General features: G+C 51.2%; 1 long non-coding RNA gene across 26 annotated transcripts in view; it reads left to right on the forward strand.

Annotated features, from left to right (window-relative positions):
* LOC135978124 (uncharacterized) overlaps positions 1-21,908 on the forward strand; it is an 85,273-nt gene that overhangs the window by 25,548 nt on the left and 37,817 nt on the right. For 10 of the 26 annotated variants that reach the window (XR_010595543.1, XR_010595555.1, XR_010595554.1 and 7 more), the window contains one exon: positions 770-2,869. The exons of 10 other annotated variants lie outside the window; for them this stretch is intronic. This is a non-coding gene — a long non-coding RNA (uncharacterized LOC135978124). Of the gene's footprint in view, positions 1-769; positions 2,870-4,001; positions 4,130-9,189; positions 10,611-21,908 lie in introns of those variants that run through there. 6 more of the 26 variants (XR_010595553.1, XR_010595535.1, XR_010595560.1 and 3 more) reach the window with 2 other exon arrangements.

Consider the following 21,908-nt stretch of genomic DNA (forward strand, 5'->3'; position numbering starts at 1 on the left):
GGGGGGCGCCCGCCGATGGCCGCCAGGCCAGAGGGGGGCGCCCGCCGATGGCCGCCAGGCCAGAGGGGGGCGCCCGCCGATGGCCGCCAGGCCAGAGGGGGGCGCCCGCCGATGGCCGCCAGGCCAGAGGGGGGCGCCCGCCGATGGCCGCCAGGCCAGAGGGGGGCGCCCGCCGATGGCCGCCAGGCCAGAGGGGGGCGCCCGCCGATGGCCGCCAGGCCAGAGGGGGGCGCCCGCCGATGGCCGCCAGGCCAGAGGGGGGCGCCCGCCGATGGCCGCCAGGCCAGAGGGGGGCGCCCGCCGATGGCCGCCAGGCCAGAGGGGGGCGCCCGCCGATGGCCGCCAGGCCAGAGGGGGGCGCCCGCCGATGGCCGCCAGGCCAGAGGGGGGCGCCCGCCGATGGCCGCCAGGCCAGAGGGGGGCGCCCGCCGATGGCCGCCAGGCCAGAGGGGGGCGCCCGCCGATGGCCGCCAGGCCAGAGGGGGGCGCCCGCCGATGGCCGCCAGGCCAGAGGGGGGCGCCCGCCGATGGCCGCCAGGCCAGAGGGGGGCGCCCGCCGATGGCCGGTTTCCGAAAGATGGTGCTCAGCTAGTGAGGATCTAATTCTGCCCGAAGAAACCACAGAGAACTGTATTGGACCTAAATATCCAGACTGTCTGCAGATGCGGAAAAGAACCGTGTATCAGTAGCTTACACTGAGTTTGCGTGCGGGACGTGGCATTGTCGGTTCTCACTTACACACGCCTTGTGCTCTATCTCTCTGTTTCAGACATCATGAAGCACAAGTGGAGAAGAAGGAAGTGTCAGGAATGCCATACACGGAGGAGAAAAGAAGATGGAGGACAAGGAAAGGAACTCTGGGCACAGTAACCAACCTCAAATCAGGCCTCAGGCCATGTAATTAGGCTGTAGGGGAATCTCGAGCCTCTTAATACCTTGAGCAGCGTGACCGCCCTGTAAGCTGGGTCCCGGTTTGTGCTATTGTGTCGTTTTGACATTCTGCTCCGTTATCTGGCTATTGACGGTGACTGCCCTGTCATCAGGGTGCAAGTCACCTCCCCCTGTCTTTGGAGGGGCATTGAGCTCTTTGTTAAACTGAGCAATGTGACCGCCGTGTATCTGGTGTCTGGGTCTCTGCCCTCTTGCTCATTTGGCTTTACGCCGTGCTCTGCCCCATTAGTCAGCGTGACAACCCTGTAATTAGGGTCTATGTCACAAGCCTCTCTAGGATAGGACATATTGAGCTCTTTGGTACTTTGACAGCTTGACCTTCCTGTAATTCAGGTTATGGTCTCTCCTCTTTGGCTAATGCCAGCGACCACGCTGTAATCAGGGTACAGGTTGCATCTCGCTTTTGAAATCTGGGTAATTAGAATCTTTTCCGTTATGTGGGCAGCTTGACCTCCCTGTAACTAGGGTGTGCGTCTCCGAGGCCCTCTGGGTCTCTTGGCCTCGTGCTGTCTTCACAACCTGTTGCGAACGACCGCCCTGTAATCAGGGATCGGGTCTGTGCCCTCTAGTCTTTTGGCACTTGGCCAAATGCAGCCACTGCCCTGAATGAGCACCCTGTAAACAGGGTACAGGTCTCATCTACTACTATTTCTGGCGCCCCCATGAGACTGTGTCCAGAGTTCCGGCCCATCCAACAGCGCTTCCAACATGCCTGGAATTCTGCAGCCAAGTCTCCTGCTTTCTGCTCACTTCTTGGACTCTTGGAGACCTGACATGCTATTGGTGGTACGATCCGAAAGTGAGTGTCCGCGGCGGTTTTGGACCGTTGTCGAAAGCGGTTCTCATTTACACACGCCTTGTGCTCCCTCTCTCTGATTCAGCCATCATGAAGCAGAAGTGGAGAAGAAGGCCTAACTTGTGTATTTCTCACACATTTCTAAAAGGAAGCAAACAAAACTAAATGTTCTGGCAACTGGCAGTTACTCTCCGCACTTCACAACTTTCAAACACCTACTCTACTTAAACGGTCACACCAACCAAAGTGTACCACACATTCAATATTAACTTTGTACCTATTGTGTCAGAAGTGAGAGTGTTTTTAGTAGTTGTGTCCATTGGTGGAAGTGGCAGTCGTGGTGTTTTAGTAGTCTTTTACGCTTATTGAATTCAAAGGATGATGATGTGGATGTTTTAGGTAGGTATTTTTCTGTTAAGTCTTGGTATTTGGGTAGAGGTGCAGTATTTTGTGATTATGACTGTTTTTCTGGTATTGGTTTAGTGTGAATTGTTGGCAATTTTAGATGTTTTTGTATCCGTACATTAGTAGATGTCTTTAGAGGGGAAAGCTGAGGTTGCCTGTTTGGTGCAATTTGATTGGTGTGAAAGTTAATTTCGGGTAGGTGTTTGAAAGCACTGAGGTTTGAATTTTTAGCTCAACAGGGATGCAGGACCCACCTGGCTACCTCAGTTCTTACTGTCATTCCTAATTCCAAAATCTTGGATGAAGATGACCAGGCAGAATAAAGATATCTCCAGAGACTTTCAAGAGGGTAGCATTTCTGCAGCTTTAGGGGATCCTTTAAACCTTATTGAGCGTTTCAAAGTGTAATAATTGTGGAAAACTTCCACTTCTGCCAATTCGAAGTTGAACAATGACCTGTATTAAAGGACTTACACTGGTAGTTAATTCTGTTCTGTATTAAGATGATTTTGCTAAAATCGCCACTTTCTGATGTGTGAAATGAATTATCTAGGTCTGATTATACCTATTTGATAAAAGTGTGATAACGACCCCATGTTAAATGCATGGATTGAACTTTGATTGTCATATCACATTGCTTTGCTTTCTGTAACTCCTTATTTATGAATGTATTTGTTACTATTTATGTAATTCAATTAATAAAATGTATACATTCAAGTATAGTCTCAGTTCTTTCTTTGGCTAAACAAAAAGGAATCTGATAAACTTGTGAAGAATTTTGGTATTGTTACGTTTAATTTAATTAACATCTTTTTACCCTTTTCAGGCGGTCGTTGGAAGTAACTACCCTGTAGTGGTGCAAGTTTGATTTTTCTCTTGGATCACACGTTTTGGGCAGACTGCAGTGTGATCTTGAGAATGGAGATCGCACTGCCACTTAGGTGCATAAGGTTGCCCTCCTAAAGCTTCTAAGGTGCACAAGAATAGGCCTTTGTTTGGTTCCTTCACTGTTCCCAGGCTTATAGATTGCTTGAGAGCTGCAGGCCCTAGAGCTCACTTCCTGAGCACAATATATGATTGTGGCTATGATAAGATTGGACTAAAACTAGCAAGGTCCCGTGGTTTCTGCACCTTTCCCGTTCAGACATTTTTTAAAAAGTAGATTAATGTAATATTTTTATATTTAATTCAATCCCAAGTTTCTCAGAAATTGACTTTTACGGTGCACTCAATTTTCAATATGCTAATACATGTGAGGTAGTGTGGTCTAGTGGTTTAGAGCACTGGCCTGGGATTCAGGCGACCTGGTTTCTATTCCTGCCTCTGCTGCTGGGTCACTGGCTGTCCTTGGGTCACTTGGTGGTCACTTTGCCTCCCTGTGCCAGTGTCCCCCTCCATTTAAAAAAAAAAGTGGGGGAGGGGAGATGATTGTACTGACCTCATTTGTAAAGTGTTTTGAGATCTACAAGCACTAAACAGAATTTTTACTGGGTGCATGAAGATATAATTCACTATGGAGGCATTAATTTTGCTAATGCTGTGAAGAAAACTCTCTTGTGCATAATGAATTGAAACAGCCTCTCTCTCTTTGCATTTGTTAATTCATTTCTCCTATACCAGGTGCTTTTTGTTCCATTGAAATATGCATGGGGATGTGCTTTTTATTTATTACCCTTGCCCTATGATTTATTATTCAAAAGTGGGCAACTTGGAAAGCAAATACTCAATATTAGGTGATTGTTCGCCTGCTGTAGAAAAAGCCCGTGAAGAAGTGTGCAGCAGCTGCAGTTACACTAGGGGAACTCCATGACTTCAATAGATTCAATAGTCGTCTTTTCTCTGTTTACAGGTACTCTGACATGCCCCTTTCCCCCTTCACTTAAACCCAATTCAGAGGCAGCTGATGAGTCGCAGGTGCACTGGCTTCTTCCTTCTTAGAGGATGAATGGCACGCTATGAGAGACCTGAAACCCGATGGTATGATGATGAGGGCTCTAATTCAGCAAAGTACCATTCTAGCATACCTCAGCCAGAGTCATCATGCGTACCTAGAAAAAGAAAGGGCTTCCACAGCTAAACAAAAGATCTGTCAGGACTGACTATTCAATAGAATAGGTTGCTGCTAGTTAACCTGGTGTAAAGTTGGTTAAACCTCTCAAAGACTGCATTGGTGCAGGTTGCATTTCCACTGAATAATTACCATACCTTCTGCCTATTTAAAAATTATCTTCCCTGCTGTTTGATTTGTCTATAATGGCCTTATTGTTAAAACTATTGTGTCGTGTTGCTCTCCACTGCTAATTAGCGGAGCTTGTTAGAAAAAAACAATTGCCAGAGTTTGCTCTTTTGTTGAAATTGAAACACACTGCAGGACTGTGTCAATTCTGACAGAATCCACCAGAAACCAAGCATGTTTCCAATGGAACTTTGCCGGCCAGGCAAAATTCCATCAGAAACTTGCTTGGCTTCCTGACAGCTCAGCTGCCGGGCTCCTTGATAGACCATGTGGCACGCTGCTGGGGAACCTGGGTTTCCAGGCTCCCAGCTCCTCAGCTGCCTGCCTGGTGGGCTGATGGGAAGCTGGGAGCCTGAAAGTTGCGGGAGCCCCAGCTGCCAGGCTCGTGACTCCTCGCCAGGTAGGGCTCTTAGGGTCCATGGCTCCAGGACAGCCCACCAGGTGTGCTACCGTGGAGCTAGGTCTTGTAAGGCTCCAAGGGTCTCCAGCTCTGGGGCAGCCTACAAGGCTGCTTTAGAGCTCAGTGGAGATCAGCAATTCCATTTCACACAGAATTTCAAAATTTTTGAATATGATTCCAAATCAGAATGAAATCTGATTTTGAAATAGCAAACTCCTCTACAAAATAGAATTACCGTTCTCCCCCCAGTTCTTTCCGACTGTGATACTAGTGGGGCCTTGTAATGAATGAAATCCTGTCTTACTGCTTCCCACATCTTTCCCCCTGTTATTTTTCTCCTTTCATCCCTGTGGAAACAAATATTTCCCTTTCCTATATTCTTCCGGTGTGTGTGTGTGTGTTCACTCTGGCGGGGTTGGAACAGATGCCCCTGGGGTAGAAGGATCTTTCCCTGCTGCGTTCCCGCGTGGCCCTTTTCTTGGTCAGAGCTGCCTGCAGAGCAGACTCCATCTTGGCTATGAGGATGCTAAAGATACATAAACATAAACATAAAGGCTGTGGTGACTCTGAAGGGGGTGGGTCAGAGCCTGGGCGGGAAACACTGAGGTGACTCTGAACTGGGGATGGGGAGGTGAGAGCTGGATGGGAAACACTGAGGTGAATCTGAAGTGGTTGGGGAGCGGGGGTCACAGCCTGGGCAGGAAAGTCTGTGGTGACTCTGAAGGGGGGTAAGGTCGGAGCATTGGCAGTAAAGGCTGAGGTAACTCCGAAAGAGTCGGGGGTCGGAGCCTGGGCAGGAAAGTCTGAGGTGGCACAGGAGGAGGAGTCCAGCACTTGGGTGGGAAACGCTGAGGTGACCCTAAGGGGGTGGGGAGGTGAGAGCCTGGGCAGGAAATGCTGTGGTGATTCTGAAGAGGGGGAGGTGTCAGAGCGTGGGCTGGAAAGGCTGAGGTGACTCTGAAGTGGGTGGGTCAGAGCCTGGGTGGGAAAAGCTGAGGTGACTCTGAAAGAGTTGGGGTCGGAGCCTGGGCAGGAAAGTCTGAGGTGGCAGAGGTGGAGAAGTCCAGCACTTGGGCGGGAAATGCTGAGGTGACCCTAAGGGGATGGGGAGGTGGGAGCCTGGGCGGGAAATGCTGTGGTCAATCTGAAGAGGGGGAGGTGTCAGAGCGTGGGCTGGAAAGGCTGAGGTGACTCTGAAGGGGCTGGGTCAGAGCCTGGGCGGGAAAGGCTGAGGTGACTCTGAAGGGGTTGGGTCGGAGCCTGGGTGGGAAAGTCTGAGGTGTCTCTGAAGGGAGGAGGCCAGAGCCTGGGTAACACCAGAGGAGGAACCTGGAGTCTGGGCAGGAAAGTCTGAGGTGGCTGAGGAGGAGGAGACCGGCACACTATGGTGAATTTGAAGTGGTTGGGGAGTGGGGGTCACAGCCTGGGCGGGAAAGTCTGTGGTGACTCTGAAGGGGGGTGAGGTCAGAGCATTGGCGGGAAAGGCTGAGGTAACTCGGAAAGAGTCGGAGGTCGGAGCCTGGGCAGGAAAGTCTGAGGTGGCAGAGGAGGAGGAGGAGTCCAGCATTTGGGCGGGAAACGCTGAGGGGAGGTGGGAGCCTGGGCGGGAAATGCTGTGGTGATTCTGAAGAGGGGGAGGTGTCAGAGCGTGGGCTGGAAAGGCTGAGGTGACTCTGAAGGGGCTGGGTCAGAGCCTGGGTGGGAAAAGCTGAGGTGACCCTAAGAGGGTGGAGAGGTTGGAGCCTGGGCGGGAAATGCTGTGGTGATTCTGAAGAGTGGGAGGTGTCAGTGCCTGGGCAAGAAAACACTGAGGTGACTCTGAAGGGGCTGGGTCAGAGCCTGGGCGGGAAAGGCTGAGGTGACTCTGAAGGGGCTGTGTCAGAGCCTGGGTGGGAAAAGCTGAGGTGACTCTGAAAGAGTTGGGGTCGGAGCCTGGGCAGGAAAGTCTGAGGTGGCAGAGGAGTAGGAGTCCAGCACTTGGGTGGGAAAAGCTGAGGTGGCCCTAATGGGGTGGGGAGGTGGGAGCCTGGGTGGGAAATGCTGTGGTGATTCTGAAGAGGGAGAGGTGTCAGAGCATGGGCTGGAAAGGCTGAGGTGACTCTGAAGTGGGTGGGATCAGAGCCAGGGTGGAAAAGGCTCAGGTGACTCTGAAAGGGTGGGTTGGAGCCGGGCAGGAAAGGCTGTGGTGACTCTGAATGGTGAGGGTCAGAGCCTGGGTCGGAAACGCTGAGGTGACTCTAAGAGGGGGAGGGTCGGAGCCTGGGAGGGAAATGCTGTGGTGACTCTGAAGAGGGGGTGAGGTCAGAGCATTGGCGGGAAAGGCTGAGGTAACTCCGAAAGAGTCGGGGGTCGGAGCCTGGGCAGGAAAGTCTGAGGTGGCACAGGAGGAGGAGTCCAGCACTTGGGTGGGAAACGCTGAGGTGACCCTAAGGGGGTGGGGAGGTGGGAGCCTGGGCAGGAAATGCTGTGGTGATTCTGAAGAGGGGGAGGTGTCAGAGCGTGGGCTGGAAAGGCTGAGGTGACTCTGAAGGGGCTGGGTCAGAGCCTGGGTGGGAAAAGCTGAGGTGACCCTAAGAGGGTGGAGAGGTTGGAGCCTGGGCGAGAAATGCTGTGGTGATTCTGAAGAGGGGGAGGTGTCAGAGCGTGGGCTGGAAAGGCTGAGGTGACTCTGAAGGGGCTGGGTCAGAGCCTGGGCGGGAAAGGCTGAGGTGACTCTGAAGGGGCTGGGTCGGAGCCTGGGCGGGAAAGTCTGAGGTTTCTCTGAAGGGAGGAGGCCAGAGCCTGGGTAACACCAGAGGAGGAACCTGGAGTCTGGGCAGGAAAGTCTGAGGTGGCTGAGGAGGAGGAGACCGGCACACTATGGTGAATTTGAAGTGGTTGGGGAGTGGGGGTCACAGCCTGGGCGGGAAAGTCTGTGGTGACTCTGAAGCGGGGTGAGGTCAGAGCATTGGCGGGAAAGGCTGAGGTAACTCGGAAAGAGTCGGAGGTCGGAGCCTGGGCAGGAAAGTCTGAGGTGGCAGAGGAGGAGGAGTCCAGCATTTGGGCGGGAAACGCTGAGGGGAGGTGGGAGCCTGGGCGGGAAATGCTGTGGTGATTCTGAAGAGGGGGAGGTGTCAGAGCGTGGGCTGGAAAGGCTGAGGTGACTCTGAAGGGGCTGGGTCAGAGCCTGGGTGGGAAAAGCTGAGGTGACCCTAAGAGGGTGGAGAGGTTGGAGCCTGGGCGGGAAATGCTGTGGTGATTCTGAAGAGTGGGAGGTGTCAGAGCCTGGGCAAGAAAACACTGAGGTGACTCTGAAGGGGCTGGGTCAGAGCCTGGGCGGGAAAGGCTGAGGTGACTCTGAAGGGGCTGTGTCAGAGCATTGGCGGGAAAGGCTGAGGTGACTCTGAAGGGGCTGGGTCAGAGCCTGGGTGGGAAAAGCTGAGGTGACTCTGAAAGAGTTGGGGTCGGAGCCTGGGCAGGAAAGTCTGAGGTGGCAGAGGAGTAGGAGTCCAGCACTTGGGTGGGAAAAGCTGAGGTGACCCTAAGAGGGTGGAGAGGTTGGAGTCTGGGCGAGAAATGCTGTGGTGATTCTGAAGAGGGGGAGGTGTCAGAGCGTGGGCTGGAAAGGCTGAGGTGACTCTGAACGGGCTGGGTCAGAGCCTGGGCGGGAAAGGCTCAGGTGACTCTGAAGTGGGTGGGTCAGAGCCAGGGTGGGAAAGGCTGTGGTGACTCTGAATTGCGGGGGGTTGCAGAGCCTGGATGGGAAAATCTGTGGTGACTCTTAACGGGGGTGGGTTCGGAGCCTGGGTAACACCAGAGAAGGAACCTGGAGTCTGGGCAGGAAAGTCTGAGGTGGCTGGGGAGGAGGAGTCCGGCACTTGGGTGGGAAAAGCTGAGGTGACCCTAAGGGGGTGGGGAGGTTGGAGCCTGGGCGGGAAATGTTGTGGTGATTCTGAAGAGTGGGAGGTGTCAGAGCCTGGGCAAGAAAACACTGAGGTGACTCTGAAATGCGGGTGGGGGCGGGGTGAGAGCCTGGATGGGAAACACTGAGGTGAATCTGAAGTGGTTGGGGAAGGGGAGTCAGAGCCTGGGCGCGAAAGTCTGTGGTGACTCTGAATGGGGTGGGTCAGAGCCTGGGCGGGAAACACTGAGGTGACCCTAATGGGGGGAGGGTTCGGAGCCTGGGCGGGAAATGCTGTGGAGACTCTGAATTGCGGGGGGTGTCAGAGCCTGGGCAGGAAAGGCTGAGGTGTCTCTGAAGGGGTGGGCCGGAATGGCTGAGGTGATGCAGGAGGAGGAGCTCAGCGCGAAAGATTTGGTACTTTTCTGACTCAGGAGGGGAAAATCTTATCTGAGAGTTGTGGAGTTGTTGTAAGGGTGTCTGACTAACACATGCTTCTGTGCTCCCTCTCTCTGTTTCAGGCATCTTCAAACACAAGTGGACAAGAAGAAAGGTTGAGGAATGTCAAGCCAAGGGGAAGAAAGAAGAGAAGTCACTGAAGCTGGAGGCAAAGGAAAGGGACTCTGGGCACAGTAAACTGCCTGTAATCAGGCCTCCAGTCATCTTATTACACTGTATGGGGATCTCAAGCCTTTTAATCCCTTGAATAGTATGACCCCCCTGTAAATAAGCAGGATCCAGGTCTTATGCCTTTTCCCTTTTTTTTTGGAGGGGAGGAAGATTGGTCAAGTTTAACACTGTGGGTCAAGTGACCTACTGCAGTGAGCTCTCTTTCTGTTCTGGGAAGTCCCCCTTTCTTTTGTATGTATGTGTATGTGAGTGCATGTGATACAAATGGGTGTGAACATCTGCATTTATTTATTTATTTTGAGTTCTTTCAGTTAAATCACTGCAGTGCTTTTTCTTTACTCTCCTCAGAATTGGAAAAAGAGCTGAATGTGTATTAATATATTTATCCTCCTCCTCCACACAAAAGGGAACAGTAAAAGCTCAGATATCATCTTTTAGTGCATAGGAGAATCTCTCTCCACTTCTGCTTTCTTTAGGTTGAATTCCTATTAGTGGGTTGATGGCAATGAATGGCCTTTAATGAGCGTGATTTAGGTCAAAGGAAGTAAAGCATGTGCTAGAACCTGGACAACATGACCACTCTGTATCAAGGATTTTGGTACCTGCCCTTCATTCTTTTGACAGCATGCCACATCAGCAGGTTGCTGGAAGGCCTCATTTTGTAATTAGGGGAGAGACTGAGTCTCTCTCTCTTCTGGGGGGTATCGATCTCTGTGGAAACCTACGAAGACTGACCGCCCTGTAAGCTGGGTCCCGGTATGTGCCATTGTGTCCTTCTGACATTCTGCTGGGTTATCTGGCTAGTGTGAGTGACTGCCCTGTAATCAGAATGCCAGTCACCTCCCTCTGTCTTTGGAGGGGCATTGAGCTCTTTGTTAAACTGAGCAATGTGACCGCCCTGTATCTGGGGTCCGGGTCTCTGCCCTCTTGCTCATTTGGCTTTACGCCGTGCTCTGCCCCATTAGTCAGCGTGACAACCCTGTAATTAGGGTCTATGTCACAAGCCTCTCTAGGATGGGACATATTGAGCTCTTTGGTACTTTGACAGCTTGACCTTCCTGTAAATCAGGTTATGGTCTCCCCTATTTGGCTAATGCCAGTGACCACCCTGTAATCAGGGAACAGGTTGCATCTCGCTTTTGAAATCTGGGGGATTAGAATCTAGACCATAACATGGGCAGCTTGACCTCCCTGTAACTAGGGTTTGCGTCTCCGAGGCCCTTTGGGTCTCCGTTAACAGGTTGGTGAATGTGACTGCCCTGTAATCAGGGTGCAAGTCACCTCCCCCTGTCTTTGGAGGGGCATTGAGCTCTTTGTTCAACTGAGCAATGTGACCGCCCTGTAACTGGGGTCTGGGTCTCTGCCCTCTTGCTCTTCTGGCTTTACGCCGTGCTCTGCCCCATTAGTCAGCGTGACATCCCTGTAATTAGGGTCCATGTCACAAGCCTCTCTAGGATGGGACATATCCAGCTCTTTGGTACTTTGACAGCTTGACCTTCCTGTAATTCAGGTTATGGTCTCTCCTCTTTGGCTAATGCCAGCGACCACCCTGTAATCAGGGTACAGGTTGGACGTTGCTTTTGAAATCTGGGTAATTAGAATCATTTCCGTTACGTGGGCAGCTTGACCTCCCTGTAACTAGGGTGTGCGTCTCCGAGGCCCTCTGGGTCTCTTGGCCTCGTGCTGTCTTCACAGCCTGCTGCCAACGACCGCCCTGTAATCAGGGATCTGGTCTTTGCCCTCTAGTCTCTTGGCACTTGGCCAAATGCAGCCACTGCCCTGAATGAGCACCCTGTAAACAGGGTACAGGTCTCATCTGCTACTATTTATGGCACGCCCATGACACTGTGTCCAGAGTTCCGGCCCTTCAAACAGCGCTTCCAACTTGCCTGGAATTCTGCAGCCAAGTCTCCTGCTTTCTACTCACTTTTTGGACTCTTGCAGATCTGACATGCTACTGGTGGTAAGATCTGGGGCTGTTTTGGACTAAGTCATTCCAGGCAGTATACCTTGTCACATTGATTTAGGAATACTTGTCAATTAATTCCTTACCCCCCTTCATCATTTTATTCCTCCTGATTTTGTATGGAGGCTGCCTGGTGAAATAATTGTCAAGGGGAAATCTGGAGATTGTGGCTTTGGAGGGGAATGGGCCCAGTAGTTTTCTCACCCAGTGCAGCTTGGGAGGAGCGGGAAATGCTTGTGGAAATGTCTGAGGACCACAAAGAACTGTCTTGGACCTAAATATCCAGACTGTCTGCAGATGCGGAAAGGAACAGTATTTCAGTAGATTACACTGAGTTTGCGTGCGGGACATGGCATTGTCGGTTCTCACTTACACACGCCTTGTGCTCTCTCTCTCTGTTTCAGACCTCATGAAGCAAAAGTGGAGAAGAAGGAAGTGTCAGGAATGCCACACACAGAGGAGAAAAGAAGATGGAGGAAAAGGAAAGGAACTCTGGGCACAGTAACCAACCTCAAATCAGGCCTCAGGTCATGTAATTAGACTGTAGGGGAATCTCGAGCCATTTGGCTTTACGCCGTGCTCTGCCCCATTAGTCAGCGTGACATCCCTGTAATTAGGGTCCATATCACAAGCCTCTCTAGGATGGGACATATCGAGCTCTTTGGTACTTTGACAGCTTGACCTTCCTGTAATTCAGGTGATGGTCTCTCCTCTTTGGCTAATGCCAGCGACCACCCTGTAATCAGGGTACAGGTTGCATCTCGCTTTTGAAATCTGGGGGATTAGAATCATGACCATAACATGGGCAGCTTGACCTCCCTGTAACTAGGGTTTGCGTCTCAGAGGCCCTTTGGGTCTCCGTTAACAGGTTGGTGAATGTGACTGCCCTGTAATCAGGGTGCAAGTCACCTCCCCCTGTCTTTGGAGGGGCATTGAGCTCTTTGTTCAACTGAGCAATGTGACCGCCCTGTAACTGGGGTCCGGGTCTCTGCCCTCTTGCTCATCTGGCTTTACGCCGTGCTCTGCCCCATTAGTCAGCGTGACATCCCTGTAATTAGGGTCCATGTCACAAGCCTCTCTAGGATGGGACATATCGAGCTCTTTGGTACTTTGGCAGCTTGATCTTTCTGTAATTCAGGTTCCGGTCTCTCCTCTTTGGCTAATGCCAGCGACCTCCCTGTAATCAGGGTACAGGTTGCATCTCGCTTTTGAAATCTGGGGGATTAGAATCTGGACCATAACATGGGCACCTTGACCTCCCTGTAACTAGGGTTTGCGTCTCCGAGGCCCTTTGGGTCTCCGTTAACAGGTTGGTGAATGTGACTGCCCTGTAATCAGGGTGCAAGTCACCTCCCCCTGTCTTTGGAGGGGCATTGAGCTCTTTGTTAAACTGAGCAATGTGACCGCCCTGTAACTGGGGTCTGGGTCTCTGCCCTCTTGCTGATTTGGCTTTACGCCGTGCTCTGCCCCATTAGTCAGCGTGACATCCCTGTAATTAGGGTCCATGTCACAAGCCTCTCTAGGATGGGACATATCGAGCTCTTTGGTACTTTGACAGCTTGACCTTCCTGTAATTCAGGTTATGGTCTCCCCTATTTGGCTAATGCCAGCGACCACCCTGTAATCAGGGTACAGGTTGCATCTCGCTTTTGAAATCTGGGGGATTAGAATCATGTCCATAACATGGGCAGCTTGACCTCCCTGTAACTAGGGTGTGCGTCTCCGAGGCCCTCTGGGTCTCTTGGCCTCGTGCTGTCTTCACAGCCTGCTGCCAACGACCGCCCTGTAATCAGGGATCTGGTCTTTGCCCTCTAGTCTCTTGGCATTTGGCCAAATGCAGCCACTGCCCTGAATGAGCACCCTGTAAACAGGGTACAGGTCTCATCTGCTACTATTTATGGCACGCCCATGACACTGTGTCCAGAGTTCCGGCCCTTCAAACAGCGCTTCCAACTTGCCTGGAATTCTGCAGCCAAGTCTTCTGCTTTCTACTCACTTTTTGGACTCTTGGAGATCTGACATGCTACTGGTGGTAAGATCCGAAAGGGAGTGTCTGGGGCTGTTTTGGACTAAGTCATTCCAGGCAGTATACCTTGTCACATTGATTTAGGAATACTTGTCAATTAATTCCTTACCCCCCTTCATCATTTTATTCCTCCTGATTTTGTATGGAGGTTGCCTGGTGAAATAATTGTCAAGGGGAAATCTGGAGATTGTGGCTTTAGAGGGGAATGGGCCCAGTAGTTTTCTCACCCAGTGCAGCTTGGGAGGAGCGGGAAATGCTTCTGGAAATGTCTGAGGACCACAAAGAACTGTCTTGGACCTAAATATCCAGACTGTCTGCAGATGCGAAAAGGAACAGTGTATCAGTAGATTACACTGAGTTTGCGTGCAGGACATGGCATTGTCGGTTCTCACTTACACACGCCTTGTGCTCTCTCTCTCTGTTTCAGACATCATGAAGCAAAAGTGGAGAAGAAGGAAGTGTCAGGAATGCCACACACAGAGGAGAAAAGAAGATGGAGGAAAAGGAAAGGAACTCTGGGCACAGTAACCAACCTCAAATCAGGCCTCAGGTCATGTAATTAGACTGTAGGGGAATCTCGAGCCTCTTAATACCTTGAGCAGCGTGACCGCCCTGTAAGCTGGGTCCCGGTCTGTGCTATTGTGTCGTTTTGACATTCTGCTCCGTTATCTGGCTATTGAGGGTGACTGCCCTGTAATCAGGGTGCAAGTCACCTCCCTCTGTCTTTGGAGGGGCATTGAGCTCTTTGTTAAACTGAGCAATGTGACCGCCCTGTATCTGGGGTCCGGGTCTCTGCCATCTTGCTCATTTGGCTTTACGCCGTGCTCTGCCCCATTAGTCAGCGTGACAACCCTGTAATTAGGGTCTATGTCACAAGCCTCTCTAGGATGGGACATATCGAGCTCTTTGGTACTTTGACAGCTTGACCTTCCTGTAAATCAGGTTATGGTCTCCCCTATTTGGCTAATGCCAGCGACCACCCTGTAATCAGGGTACAGGTTGCATCTCGCTTTTGAAATCTGGGGGATTAGAATCTAGACCATAACATGGGCAGCTTGACCTCCCTGTAACTAGGGTTTGCGTCTCCGAGGCCCTTTGGGTCTCCGTTAACAGGTTGGTGAATGTGACTGCCCTGTAATCAGGGTGCAAGTCACCTCCCACTGTCTTTGGAGGGGCATTGAGCTCTTTGTTCAACTGAGCAATGTGACCGCCCTGTAACTGGGGTCTGGGTCTCTGCCCTCTTGCTCATTTCGCTTTACGCCGTGCTCTGCCCCATTAGTCAGCGTGACATCCCTGTAATTAGGGTCCATGTCACAAGCCTCTCTAGGATGGGACATATCGAGCTCTTTGGTACTTTGACAGCTTGACCTTCCTGTAAATCAGGTTATGGTCTCCCCTATTTGGCTAATGCCAGCGACCACCCTGTAATCAGGGTACAGGTTGCATCTCGCTTTTGAAATCTGGGGGATTAGAATCTAGACCATAACATGGGCAGCTTGACCTCCCTGTAACTAGGGTTTGCGTCTCCGAGGCCCTTTGGGTCTCCGTTAACAGGTTGGTGAATGTGACTGCCCTGTAATCAGGGTGCAAGTCACCTCCCCCTGTCTTTGGAGGGGCATTGAGCTCTTTGTTCAACTGAGCAATGTGACCGCCCTGTAACTGGGGTCTGGGTCTCTGCCCTCTTGCTCATTTGGCTTTACGCCGTGCTCTGCCCCATTAGTCAGCGTGACATCCCTGTAATTAGGGTCCATGTCACAAGCCTCTCTAGGATGGGACATATCGAGCTCTTTGGTACTTTGACAGCTTGACCTTCCTGTAATTCAGGTTATGGTCTCTCCTCTTTGGCTAATGCCAGCGACCTCCCTGTAATCAGGGTACAGGTTGCATCTCGCTTTTGAAATCTGGGGGATTAGAATCATGACCATAACATGGGCAGCTTGACCTCCCTGTAACTAGGGTTTGTGTCTCCGAGGCCCTTTGGGTCTCCGTTAACAGGTTGGTGAATGTGACTGCCCTGTAATCAGGGTGCAAGTCACCTCCCCCTGTCTTTGGAGGGGCATTGAGCTCTTTGTTCAACTGAGCAATGTGACCGCCCTGTAACTGGGGTCTGGGTCTCTGCCCTCTTGCTCATTTGGCTTTACGCCGTGCTCTGCCCCATTAGTCAGCGTGACATCCCTGTAATTAGGGTCCATGTCACAAGCCTCTCTAGGATGGGACATATCGAGCTCTTTGGTACTTTGACAGCTTGACCTTCCTGTAATTCAGGTTATGGTCTCCCCTATTTGGCTAATGCCAGCGACCACCCTGTAATCAGGGTACAGGTTGCATCTCGCTTTTGAAATCTGGGGGATTAGAATCATGTCCATAACATGGGCAGCTTGACCTCCCTGTAACTAGGGTGTGCGTCTCCGAGGCCCTCTGGGTCTCTTGGCCTCGTGCTGTCTTCACAGCCTGCTGCCAACGACCGCCCTGTAATCAGGGATCTGGTCTTTGCCCTCTAGTCTCTTGGCATTTGGCCAAATGCAGCCACTGCTCTGAATGAGCACCCTGTAAACAGGGTACAGGTCTCATCTGCTACTATTTATGGCACGCCCATGACACTGTGTCCAGAGTTCCGGCCCTTCAAACAGCGCTTCCAACTTGCCTGGAATTCTGCAGCCAAGTCTTCTGCTTTCTACTCACTTTTTGGACTCTTGGAGATCTGACATGCTACTGGTGGTAAGATCCGAAAGGGAGTGTCTGGGGCTGTTTTGGACTAAGTCATTCCAGGCAGTATACCTTGTCACATTGATTTAGGAATACTTGTCAATTAATTCCTTACCCCCCTTCATCATTTTATTCCTCCTGATTTTGTATGGAGGTTGCCTGGTGAAATAATTGTCAAGGGGAAATCTGGAGATTGTGGCTTTAGAGGGGAATGGGCCCAGTAGTTTTCTCACCCAGTGCAGCTTGGGAGGAGCGGGAAATGCTTCTGGAAATGTCTGAGGACCACAAAGAACTGTCTTGGACCTAAATATCCAGACTGTCTGCAGATGCGAAAAGGAACAGTGTATCAGTAGATTACACTGAGTTTGCGTGCAGGACATGGCATTGTCGGTTCTCACTTACACACGCCTTGTGCTCTCTCTCTCTGTTTCAGACATCATGAAGCAAAAGTGGAGAAGAAGGAAGTGTCAGGAATGCCACACACAGAGGAGAAAAGAAGATGGAGGAAAAGGAAAGGAACTCTGGGCACAGTAACCAACCTCAAATCAGGCCTCAGGTCATGTAATTAGACTGTAGGGGAATCTCGAGCCTCTTAATACCTTGAGCAGCGTGACCGCCCTGTAAGCTGGGTCCCGGTCTGTGCTATTGTGTCGTTTTGACATTCTGCTCCGTTATCTGGCTATTGAGGGTGACTGCCCTGTAATCAGGGTGCAAGTCACCTCCCCCTGTCTTTGGAGGGGCATTGAGCTCTTTGTTCAACTGAGCAATGTGACCGCCCTGTAACTGGGGTCTGAGTCTCTGCCCTCTTGCTCATTTGGCTTTACGCCGTGCTCTGCCCCATTAGTCAGCGTGACAACCCTGTAATTAGGGTCTATGTCACAAGCCTCTCTAGGATGGGACATATCGAGCTCTTTGGTACTTTGACAGCTTGACCTTCCTGTAAATCAGGTTATGGTCTCCCCTATTTGGCTAATGCCAGCGACCACCCTGTAATCAGGGTACAGGTTGCATCTCGCTTTTGAAATCTGGGGGATTAGAATCTAGACCATAACATGGGCAGCTTGACCTCCCTGTAACTAGGGTTTGCGTCTCCGAGGCCCTTTGGGTCTCCGTTAACAGGTTGGTGAATGTGACTGCCCTGTAATCAGGGTGCAAGTCACCTCCCCCTGTCTTTGGAGGGGCATTGAGCTCTTTGTTCAACTGAGCAATGTGACCGCCCTGTAACTGGGGTCTGGGTCTCTGCCCTCTTGCTCATTTCGCTTTACGCCGTGCTCTGCCCCATTAGTCAGCGTGACATCCCTGTAATTAGGGTCCATATCACAAGCCTCTCTAGGATGGGACATATCGAGCTCTTTGGTACTTTGACAGCTTGACCTTCCTGTAATTCAGGTTATGGTCTCTCCTCTTTGGCTAATGCCAGCGACCACCCTGTAATCAGGGTACAGGTTGCATCTCGCTTTTGAAATCTGGGGGATTAGAATCATGACCATAACATGGGCAGCTTGACCTCCCTGTAACTAGGGTTTGCGTCTCCGAGGCCCTTTGGGTCTCTGTTAACAGGTTGGTGAATGTGACTGCCCTGTAATCAGGGTGCAAGTCACCTCCCCCTGTCTTTGGAGGGGCATTGAGCTCTTTGTTCAACTGAGCAATGTGACCGCCCTGTAACTGGGGTCTGGGTCTCTGCCCTCTTGCTCATTTGGCTTTACGCCGTGCTCTGCCCCATTAGTCAGCGTGACATCCCTGTAATTAGGGTCCATGTCACAAGCCTCTCTAGGATGGGACATATCGAGCTCTTTGGTACTTTGACAGCTTGACCTTCCTGTAATTCAGGTTATGGTCTCCCCTATTTGGCTAATGCCAGCGACCACCTTGTAATCGGGGTACAGGTTGCATCTCGCTTTTGAAATCTGGGGGATTAGAATCATGACCATAACATGGGCAGCTTGACCTCCCTGTAACTAGGGTTTGCGTCTCCGAGGCCCTCTGGGTCTCTTGGCCTCGTGCTGTCTTCACAGCCTGCTGCCAACGACCGCCCTGTAATCAGGGATCTGGTCTTTGCCCTCTAGTCTCTTGGCACTTGGCCAAATGCAGCCACTGCCCTGAATGAGCACCCTGTAAACAGGGTACAGGTCTCATCTGCTACTATTTATGGCACGCCCATGACACTGTGTCCAGAGTTCCGGCCCTTCAAACAGCGCTTCCAACTTGCCTGGAATTCTGCAGCCAAGTCTTCTGCTTTCTACTCACTTTTTGGACTCTTGGAGATCTGACATGCTACTGGTGGTAAGATCCGAAAGGGAGTGTCTGGGGCTGTTTTGGACTAAGTCATTCCAGGCAGTATACCTTGTCACATTGATTTAGGAATACTTGTCAATTAATTCCTTACCCCCCTTCATCATTTTATTCCTCCTGATTTTGTATGGAGGTTGCCTGGTGAAATAATTGTCAAGGGGAAATCTGGAGATTGTGGCTTTAGAGGGGAATGGGCCCAGTAGTTTTCTCACCCAGTGCAGCTTGGGAGGAGCGGGAAATGCTTCTGGAAATGTCTGAGGACCACAAAGAACTGTCTTGGACCTAAATATCCAGACTGTCTGCAGATGCGAAAAGGAACAGTGTATCAGTAGATTACACTGAGTTTGCGTGCAGGACATGGCATTGTCGGTTCTCACTTACACACGCCTTGTGCTCTCTCTCTCTGTTTCAGACCTCATGAAGCAAAAGTGGAGAAGAAGGAAGTGTCAGGAATGCCACACACAGAGGAGAAAAGAAGATGGAGGAAAAGGAAAGGAACTCTGGGCACAGTAACCAACCTCAAATCAGGCCTCAGGTCATGTAATTAGACTGTAGGGGAATCTCGAGCCTCTTAATACCTTGAGCAGCGTGACCGCCCTGTAAGCTGGGTCCCGGTCTGTGCTATTGTGTCGTTTTGACATTCTGCTCCGTTATCTGGCTATTGAGGGTGACTGCCCTGTAATCAGGCTGCAAGTCACCTCCCTCTGTCTTTGGAGGGGCATTGAGCTCTTTGTTAAACTGAGCAATGTGACCGCCCTGTATCTGGGGTCCGGGTCTCTGCCATCTTGCTCATTTGGCTTTACGCCGTGCTCTGCCCCATTAGTCAGCGTGACAACCCTGTAATTAGGGTCTATGTCACAAGCCTCTCTAGGATGGGACATATCGAGCTCTTTGGTACTTTGACAGCTTGACCTTCCTGTAAATCAGGTTATGGTCTCCCCTATTTGGCTAATGCCAGCGACCACCCTGTAATCAGGGTACAGGTTGCATCTCGCTTTTGAAATCTGGGGGATTAGAATCTAGACCATAACATGGGCAGCTTGACCTCCCTGTAACTAGGGTTTGCGTCTCCGAGGCCCTTTGGGTCTCCGTTAACAGGTTGGTGAATGTGACTGCCCTGTAATCAGGGTGCAAGTCACCTCCCCCTGTCTTTGGAGGGGCATTGAGCTCTTTGTTCAACTGAGCAATGTGACCGCCCTGTAACTGGGGTCTGGGTCTCTGCCCTCTTGCTCATTTGGCTTTACGCCGTGCTCTGCCCCATTAGTCAGCGTGACAAACCTGTAATTAGGGTCTATGTCACAAGCCTCTCTAGGATGGGACATATCGAGCTCTTTGGTACTTTGACAGCTTGACCTTCCTGTAATTCAGGTTATGGTCTCCCCTATTTGGCTAATGCCAGCGACCACCCTGTAATCAGGGTACAGGTTGCATCTCGCTTTTGAAATCTGGGGGATTAGAATCATGTCCATAACATGGGCAGCTTGACCTCCCTGTAACTAGGGTGTGCGTCTCCGAGGCCCTCTGGGTCTCTTGGCCTCGTGCTGTCTTCACAGCCTGCTGCCAACGACCGCCCTGTAATCAGGGATCTGGTCTTTGCCCTCTAGTCTCTTGGCATTTGGCCAAATGCAGCCACTGCCCTGAATGAGCACCCTGTAAACAGGGTACAGGTCTCATCTGCTACTATTTATGGCACCCCCATGACACTGTGTCCAGAGTTCCGGCTCTTCAAACAGCGCTTCCAACTTGCCTGGAATTCTGCAACCAAGTCTCCTGCTTTCTACTCACTTTTTGGACTCTTGGAGATCTGACATGCTACTGGTGGTAAGATCCGAAAGGGAGTGTCTGGGGCTGTTTTGGACTAAGTCATTCCAGGCAGTATACCTTGTCACATTGATTTAGGAATACTTGTCAACTAATTCCTTACCCTCCTTCATCATTTTATTCCTCCTGATTTTGTATGGAGGCTGCCTGGTGAAATAATTGTCAAGGGGAAATCTGGAGATTGTGGCTTTAGAGGGGAATGGGCCCAGTAGTTTTCTCACCCAGTGCAGCTTGGGAGGAGCGGGAAATGCTTCTGGAAATGTCTGAGGACCACAAAGAACTGTCTTGGACCTAAATATCCAGACTGTCTGCAGATGCGAAAAGGAACAGTGTATCAGTAGATTACACTGAGTTTGCGTGCAGGACATGGCATTGTCGGTTCTCACTTACACACGCCTTGTGCTCTCTCTCTCTGTTTCAGACCTCATGAAGCAAAAGTGGAGAAGAAGGAAGTGTCAGGAATGCCACACACAGAGGAGAAAAGAAGATGGAGGAAAAGGAAAGGAACTCTGGGCACAGTAACCAACCTCAAATCAGGCCTCAGGTCATGTAATTAGACTGTAGGGGAATCTCGAGCCTCTTAATACCTTGAGCAGCGTGACCGCCCTGTAAGCTGGGTCCCGGTCTGTGCTATTGTGTCGTTTTGACATTCTGCTCCGTTATCTGGCTATTGAGGGTGACTGCCCTGTAATCAGGGTGCAAGTCACCTCCCTCTGTCTTTGGAGGGGCATTGAGCTCTTTGTTAAACTGAGCAATGTGACCGCCCTGTATCTGGGGTCCGGGTCTCTGCCATCTTGCTCATTTGGCTTTACGCCGTGCTCTGCCCCATTAGTCAGCGTGACAACCCTGTAATTAGGGTCTATGTCACAAGCCTCTCTAGGATGGGACATATCGAGCTCTTTGGTACTTTGACAGCTTGACCTTCCTGTAAATCAGGTTATGGTCTCCCCTATTTGGCTAATGCCAGCGACCACCCTGTAATCAGGGTACAGGTTGCATCTCGCTTTTGAAATCTGGGGGATTAGAATCTAGACCATAACATTGGCAGCTTGACCTCCCTGTAACTAGGGTTTGCGTCTCCGAGGCCCTTTGGGTCTCCGTTAACAGGTTGGTGAATGTGACTGCCCTGTAATCAGGGTGCAAGTCACCTCCCCCTGTCTTTGGAGGGGCATTGAGCTCTTTGTTCAACTGAGCAATGTGACCGCCCTGTAACTGGGGTCTGGGTCTCTGCCCTCTTGCTCATTTCGCTTTACGCCGTGCTCTGCCCCATTAGTCAGCGTGACATCCCTGTAATTAGGGTCCATATCACAAGCCTCTCTAGGATGGGACATATCGAGCTCTTTGGTACTTTGACAGCTTGACCTTCCTGTAATTCAGGTTATGGTCTCTCCTCTTTGGCTAATGCCAGCGACCACCCTGTAATCAGGGTACAGGTTGCATCTCGCTTTTGAAATCTGGGGGATTAGAATCATGACCATAACATGGGCAGCTTGACCTCCCTGTAACTAGGGTTTGCGTCTCCGAGGCCCTTTGGGTCTCTGTTAACAGGTTGGTGAATGTGACTGCCCTGTAATCAGGGTGCAAGTCACCTCCCCCTGTCTTTGGAGGGGCATTGAGCTCTTTGTTCAACTGAGCAATGTGACCGCCCTGTAACTGGGGTCTGGGTCTCTGCCCTCTTGCTCATTTGGCTTTACGCCGTGCTCTGCCCCATTAGTCAGCGTGACATCCCTGTAATTAGGGTCCATGTCACAAGCCTCTCTAGGATGGGACATATCGAGCTCTTTGGTACTTTGACAGCT

Source organism: Chrysemys picta, unplaced genomic scaffold (genome assembly GCF_011386835.1).
Source record: "Chrysemys picta bellii isolate R12L10 unplaced genomic scaffold, ASM1138683v2 scaf129, whole genome shotgun sequence".
NCBI lineage: Eukaryota > Metazoa > Chordata > Testudines > Emydidae > Chrysemys > Chrysemys picta.